Here is a 5,843-nt window from a genome sequence, read left to right on the forward strand (position 1 = left end):
AAGGGCAGTGCCAAAGAATGCTCCAACTACCGCACAACTGCGCTCATTTCACACGCTAGCAAAGTTATGCTTAAAATTCTACAAGGCAGGCTTAAGCAGTATGTGGACCGAGAACTCCCAGAAGTGCAAGCTGGATTTCAAAGGGGCAGAGGAACCAGAGACCAAATTGCGAACATGTGCTGGATTATGGAGAAAGCTAGAGAGTTCCAGGTTTTTTTTTTACTTCTGCTTCATTGACTACGCAAAAGCATTTGACTGTGTTGACCACAGCAAACTATGGTAAGTTCTTAAAGAAATGGGAGTGCCAGATCACCATGTCTCCTGAGAAATCTCTATGTGGGAAAAGAAGCTACAGTTAGAACTGGATATGGAACAACTGATTGGTTCAAAATTGGGAAAGGAGTACAACAAGGCTGTATATTGTCTCCCTGCTTATTTAACTTATATGCAGAATTCATCATGCGAAAGGCTGGACTGGATGAATCCCAAGCCGGAATTAAGATTGCCGGAAGAAATATCAACAACCTCAGATATGCTGATGATACAACCTTGATGGCAGAAAGTGAGGAGGAATTGAAGAACCTTTTAATGAGGGTGAAAGAGGAAAGCGCAAAATATGGTCTGAAGCTCAACATCAAAAAACCTAAGATCATGGCCACTGGTCCCATCACCTCCTGGCAAATAGAAGGGGAAGAAATGGAGGCAGTGAGAGATTTTCCTTTCTTGGGCTCCATGATCACTGCAGATGGTGACAGCAGTCACGAAATTAGAAGACGCCTGCTTCTTGGGAGAAAAGCAATGACAAACCTAGACAGCATCTTAAAAAGCAGAGACATCACCTTGCCGACAAAGGTCTGTATAGTTAAAGCTATGGTTTTCCCAGTAGTAATGTATGGAAGTGAGAGCTGGACCATAAAGTAGACTGATTGCCAAAGAATTGATGCTTTTGAATTATGGTGCTGGAGGAGACTCTTGAGAGTCCAATGGACTGCAAGAAGATCAAACTTATCCATTCTTAAAGAAATCAGCCCTGAGTGCTCACTAGAAGGACAGATCCTGAAGTTGAGGCTCCAGTACTTTGGCCACCTCATGAGAAGAGAAGACTCCCTAGAAAAGACCCTGATGTTGGGAAAGATGGAGGGCACAGGGAGAAGGGGACAGAGGATGAGATGGTTGGACAGTGTTCTTGAAGCAACTAGCATGAGTTTGGCCAAACTGCGGGAGGCAGTGGAGGATAGGGGTGCCTGACATGCTCTGGTCCATGGGGTCACGAAGAGTCAGACACGACTGAACAACAACAAGCAATCTTCCGTGTTTGTTGGCAAATTCAAACTTTTTTTGTTTTAGTAACTTAAGCTTTTTGTCAATTTCTTGATTTATGAGTATAGAAAGTTGCATTCGTAGTATTTTGATGTTTTGTTTTGCCATCTTATTTTTTGGATTTTTTATAATTCTTTGTTATTAGTACTACAGTGGAGCCCCAGGTTACGTACCCCCCGTGTTGCGGACGTTCGAGTTGCGAACGGCCGCCCCCCGGAAGTGTTTCTGGAGTGCGCGCGACCCCTGGATGTGCAGAAGCGTTCTGCACACTTCGCGCATGCGCAGAAGCGCTCAAATCGCACTTCTTCCGGGTTTTTTGGGGCGTTCGTGATATGCCCGCCCACGTTATGTACCATGACCAGGAACGGATCGCTTACGTAACCTGGGGTATCACTGTACAGTAATCGCTTTCTTAATTTGCTCCATTTTCTTTTTTTTTATTTTCCTCTGAATAAAGTTTTGTTGTATACAAAAACCCCTCATTACTGCCTTTCCTGCATCCCACACTGTAGTTATATCCATTTCTTCACTTATACATAGCTTTCAACTTTTCCCCTTTTTTTAAGGGAAATTCCCTTATTTCGAATAGGATTCCTCGCAAGAAAAGGGAAAAGTTGACAGCTATGCTTATATTAATTTCAAAAAACCATTTTAGGGTGTTTTGCGCTTTTTTCCAGTATCTCTTCATCATGCAGGATGTTTTCGTTCATTCCCCATCTTTGTCTTATTTTCCTTCTACCTCTCAATTCCAAAGTAACCGGATTGTGATATGAGATTAATCTCGGTAGAATTTCTGGTTGGTTTTGTTTTTCAAAATTAGGCTGCTAGACACCCATATCGCATCAATTCTCCGCGTGGATTTCTTTGGATCTGAATAATGCGTAAATTCTTTCTTCTTGGGGTGTAAGTTCCTCCAAATATCCTGTAAGTCAAAATTTTCTACTAATTGAAAAAAAAGGTTGTTGGAAGTTTTCCTTCTTTGGTCTTTTTTCTCTCTGGTTGTTACTCTAATGAGGGTACTCCATTCAGATCTCCCAATAATACTATTTTTTTCCTTAAGTGTTTTGTAAAATTCTGCTCTCTTTTCGTTTGGAGCATACAGTGGTGCCCCGCTAGACGAATGCCTCGCTAGACGAAAAACTTGCTAGACGAACGGCATTCGCTAGCGGAAGGCTGCCCCGCAAGACAAAAAAGTCAATGGGGCTGCCTCATTTTAGCGAAAACTAGCGGTTTGCATTGGTGCTTCGCAAGACGAAAAAATCGCTCTACGAAGACACTCTCAGAACGAATTATTTTCATCTAGCGAGGCACCACTGTATATACCTATAACAACTATTTTTTCTCCCTGAGCTATTAGCTGAACTGCTACAATTCTTCCTTCATCATCTTTAAATACTATCATCATTTAATTATAAATTATTTCAATATTTCTTTCAATACACGAACATACCAAAAAATGCAAAGAAAAAAGGCAGATACCTTCCTGAACAGTAAACCCTTGACCTTAAATTCTCTTATTCAATCCTCTTGAGGTCCTGTTGAGTCTACTCTTCCCTTCCCTTTGTCTTGTGTAATTTCCCCACCCAACTCTTTTCCAATACTTTCGCCAAAATTTATCAGCCCCGTCCACTGTTTTGAATCTCCTTCTTTTTTCCTTAAACAAAAAAGAAATCCCCTCTGGGAATTCCCATTTATAGACAATGGATTTTTTTCTTAATGCATCCAGTAGGAACTTGTAGTTATTTCTCTTCCTCAACAGTCGCACAGGGATCTCTCTCAATATGATATTTCTTTCTTCTATTCTGAGTCTTTGTTGATTACTTTTTTATGATCGTATCTCTCAGTAATCTGGATTTAAGGAGTACCAAGCAATCTCCAAGCCATTTATCTGCCTTGGCTCGGTTCGACTTAACCCTAAATATTTTCTCCAAGTTCAATGTGATATCCTCCTCTTGTAATTCTAGCCATTTAGCCAATTCTTCTATAATTTTATCTTTGATATTCTCGTCTGGATGTTCTGGCAAGTCTCTAAATCTCAATGTCAGATCTCGTTGTTGCATTTCCAAAATTGTGAGAGCACCCCAGGTTGCTTCCTGAGTTTTTTAAAATTCTGTGATTTCATCTTTTACTTTTTCTTGATTTTTTTTTCATTTCTCTATAATCACTTTGGACTTTCTTCACTGTTTCATCCTGTTTAGCGGTTTTTGTTTTTAAGTTCTTGCATTGATTTGTCTAGTTCTTTACTTTTCATAGATAAGTCTGACATATCTACTATTAGCCTGGTGTTCTGTTCTATTTTATTGGCCATTGCATCCAATTTTTCATCTAACACTTTAATATTATCATTCAAATCTCTTTTCATCCCCAAGATCAAATCTCTAATGTCTACATTCGGGTCAAGGTCAATTGCTGGTGCTCTTCTTGCTTGAGTCCCTGCTGTCAGAGTTGAGCTTGTTGTCTTTTTTGTTGTCATCTTGTATGAACTACCAACTCTATATTTGACCTCTATATTTTCAATTTGTTCAATCTCTTAATTCCTCTCGTTTTCTACTCAATATTAGGGGTTGTTCCTTAACCAATATCGTTTAGAGGAGGCTTAATTTTCCTTTCAGTTCCTACCCTCTCACCCCTTCCCTTCCCTTCCCTATATTCACTCCTTTTAAATTTATTCCTTAATTAATTTCCCCAATTCTCCACTTATTCCTTTTTCTTCCCTCCCTATTTCTTTTATCTATTCTTTTTCACTGATTTACTCTTTCCCTTCCACCCCTCCCCTTTTTAATTTCCTCCTGCTCTTATTTCCCTTTCTCTCGTTTAAAATCTAACAGTTTAAAATCCCCAAAATACAATAATTATCAAAAATAAGTTATTTCTTCAAACAACACAAAGGAGATTCAAGAGCAGTAAGAAAAAGGGGGAAGAGAGAAGTAAAAGGGATTTTTTTCTTTTTTACATGCAATTACTTATTTCCCCCATTAGTTTGCTCTCAGTGACAGCTGATCTTTTTATGCATTCTTATTCTTCCTTGACACGTCTCTGCTGTATGGTTCTTTCTTTTCCTTTTCTTCTCTCCTCCTCTATCTGGTTTAATCAGTGTCACCGGTCACCGGTCTCCGGAAGTGGGGAGGGGGGGTTGAATTACAGTACAAACTCCATCTTTATGCACTGTCTCTTCACTCCTCTCCCATCTTTCTTATTTTAATGCTCCTGTTCGCCACAAACCCCTTATCAAGTAATCAATTCACTGCTCCATCAAAGTTACACATATAAATTCCAAGCTTGCCTGACCAGCCCCCCTCCCCCGACCTCTTGTCTGGTCTAGTCCACTGTGTTATTTCTCTTCATCGCCACTTCTGGTTTTCCCAGTGAAACACAGGTAAAAGACTGTCCCTCAAGTCAGTTAACTTTTTTACATGCAATTACTTATTTCCCCCATCAAGAAAGAAGATTCTACCTAAACATTAGGAAGAACTTCCTGAAAGTAAGAGCTGGTTGACAGTGGAATTTGCTGCCAAGGAGTGTGGTGGAGTCTCCTTCTTTGGAGGTCTTTAAGCAGAGGTTTGACAGCCATCTGTCAGGAATGCTTTGATGGTGTTTCCTGCTTGGCAGGGGGTTGGACCGGATGGCCCTTGTGCTCTCTTCCAACTCTATGATTCTATGATTCTACTTGTTTACCTTACCCAGACTGCGGGGGAAGTTAACAGTCTCAACTGAAGATGTTTTGTAAATAATAAATTATGTTTCAAATGTTTCTTACATATGCCTTAAGCCTCTAATACTTTGAATTTATCTTTTTGCAACATTCTTTCGGCAGACACATTTCCGCGCGCGTTGAAGGTGACCTCGTTATCTTCTTCCCCCACGCCAGTTTTTAGAGTCCCAATTTAATGCTGTTCTCTTTACATACTTCCTTTAAAAATCTTTTTGCTTTTTTGTTTCACAGCAAAGTTGTTAATTTTAAGTCCTGATTCCAGAGAGGCTTATCGTTCACTAGCTTCGGTTTCGAGGCATCACGCAGTCAGGGAAGACATTACTTTGCTCAGTGCTGGAGCGCTTGGGAAGCCCGTTTTTGTGCCGCACAGATCTGCCGTTTTAATCCAGCCCGTGCTTAAGACCCCCTCTTAAGCTTTTTTAGGGATTTGCGTCTCCTTCGCTTGTCCTTTACTCGCTTTTCTGCGCTCTCGTCCGCTCAACCAAACGAACGCTCACCCCAACGCTTAGCGCGCTAAGCCGGAAGTCCTCGCTACTTTAAATGATTTCAAATCTCCAGAGCCTGATAAGCTATACCCAAGGGTACTAAAGGAGCTTGCGGGTGTGATTTCAGAGCCTCTGTCTATAATCTTTGAGAAATCTTGAACAGGTGAGGTATCTGAGTACTGGAGGTAGCCAAATGTAGCCCCCATCTTTAAAGGGGGGGGGAGAACGACCCAGATAACTACCAATAGGTGAGCTTGAAGTCAATACCAGGAAACAGATAATTCAGCAGTCAGGGTGTGAGCACTTTTCTAAGGATACTGTTGATT

The sequence above is a fragment of the Lacerta agilis genome, chromosome Z (genome assembly GCF_009819535.1).
Source record: "Lacerta agilis isolate rLacAgi1 chromosome Z, rLacAgi1.pri, whole genome shotgun sequence".
NCBI lineage: Eukaryota > Metazoa > Chordata > Lepidosauria > Squamata > Lacertidae > Lacerta > Lacerta agilis.